The following is a 2288-nucleotide window of genomic DNA, read 5'->3' on the forward strand; positions in this document are numbered from 1 at the left end:
GATAAACAAAAAAAAGGAACTCCTGGGAGGCAAAACAATAAACGTCACAAGCAGGGACTCGAAAGGATAAGGGTCACTCAGACTACGACGGTGATGGATGCCAAGCTCGAAGGTCACGTGGACATCGCCGAATGAGGACACGGGACAACAGTGCAACCGATGGAACCACCCGACCGAACAGCTAATCGCGGTTAAAGTTCATTCTCGGCTCACATGACGTGTATTAACACACGCGTAAGACTACTCAACGCACAACCACTAACCCGCCGCCACGCACTACCACGCACCCCAATAACGCACTGATGACGTCACCTCGATTGGTGATGTAACGTTTGCAATCAAATTGCCCAGCTCAGCAAACAAGCCAACGACCACCATCTGCGCTGCCTGAGCTACCGACATTTTCCTCTATAGAAAACAAAACAGACTATTACACTTCACTCCGTTACGTGCAAGCACTTAGCTGTTAAAAAGCTTGCGTTCTTTGGGCAGAAAAGCTGTAAACCCTATAAAATGTTCAAAAATGAGGAAATTTTCCCTCCGACGGCCGCTTTAAAATTCTCAACCTTGACGCTTGTCATGCAAGCGTCCGACCGAATGAGACTTTTGACTGTTCCCATCGCATAGTGTGCATTTATCGGACGCAGGTGAAACTTTTAGGACCACAGGTTGTTGAAGAAAAAAACAAGTACTAGCAAACAAAACGTGTGAATATGGGCAAAGTAAATGGCGAAGTTCTTCGTTTGTCTGCGAGAACAGACAGCCTTTGACTATTGTTATTTGATAGATAATGCAAGGTCATTTGGAGACAATTAACAGATATTTCATTCTGTCAAGAAAGCCAATCTATGCTCAGTGACCTTGAGGCCAGTATTCTGAACACGTTTCCCATTGGCCACTAATGGCCGAGCAGAACTGTAACAAAGGAGGCCAGATAAAGATTGACACGCACGTGCACAAATAAATACTTACCAAAGGTGAAGCAGGCAGTCACCATGTTGGATGACAGGGAATCAAATATAACCTGACCCATACGGTTTCGTTTCAACTTGCCTTCATCTTCATCCCCATGCAAAAGCACAAAAACAAAGCACTGTACCTATCTGATGAGCCCCAAGACGGGCGAAACTGGTCGTGGGCTGTCGAAGAGTTTTGATCAACCTTGTGAGTAGTTTCCTTTATGAAAAAAGCACTATCCGTTTTAAGGAACTCTGATGTTGATGTCACTCATGTGCTTGCCCGCATGAACAAGAGGCCAGCATGTTAGAGTGAGACATGTTTAGTTTCAAAACAAACTTAGGCAATTAGATCCCAAGATGTGTCCATTTTTGGGACGACTGGCGTCTTGGATACAACTACTACTTGTATCTTTTCACGCTGACAACTTTTGCTACACATAGGTCGTCCAGCACACATTACTGACCAAGAATGATGGACCACGTTCTTTGGCGCCTTCGTTTTACGGGAAACCGTAATGGTTTGCCTATGATTAATGTTTGGTTTGGAGATGGAAGAAGCTGAAGTCCAAATTCATATTATCCAACCGTGTGACAAACCGCGTGCAGCACTGTACAACAAATGACGCAATATCGCGATAAACACACAAAGGATTAGCTGATGTGGTACGTCAGAACGACGAGGTAAATGCCACAACCTGGCCTAACACTATTGTCAACGCGATTGTTTGGTGTGCTTTAAATTAAATTCATACATCTGTTTGTTTTGAAACTTTGCGTGACTGTGTAGGGCTCTGAAATCGCTTGGTTGTCAGAAGGAGTTGGGCGAAGTCGTCCCGTTTGCTGACTGATTATAGCATTAGGACAAATAAGGATTGATGTGAAAAGAAAACTAATAAAATAACACTCAATCATCACTTATATGGGACCATAAAATTTGCTCCAGGAGTCATTACTGTCATCATTTATTTTTGAAAAGCATGGTCACAAACATAAGAAGTGAATGCAAGCGACGAATGCAAAAGGGTAACAGGAGAATATGAGAGAAAAGAGAGAAATCATGCCAACAACAGTTCCAGTCAGGTGGGATGAATCCCCAAGTATGTAAAAATTTTGATATGGAAACACGCATCTAAAGACCAACAACCGAAGAAAGGAAAATAATGTTGAATGCTCTTCAATGCGTGGTAGGCACTAGCACAGTCAAGACTCGCACATCAGGCACAATGTGTCCGTCATACTGGGTCTGGTGTGAGATTAAATGGCAAAAATGTACATTCAACGCCACGCATAAAAATGTCATAAGTACGCAGAGAGCCCACAACTGCAAGC

The sequence above is a fragment of the Opisthorchis viverrini genome (genome assembly GCF_000715545.1).
Source record: "Opisthorchis viverrini unplaced genomic scaffold opera_v5_194, whole genome shotgun sequence".
Classification (NCBI taxonomy): Eukaryota; Metazoa; Platyhelminthes; class Trematoda; order Opisthorchiida; family Opisthorchiidae; genus Opisthorchis; species Opisthorchis viverrini.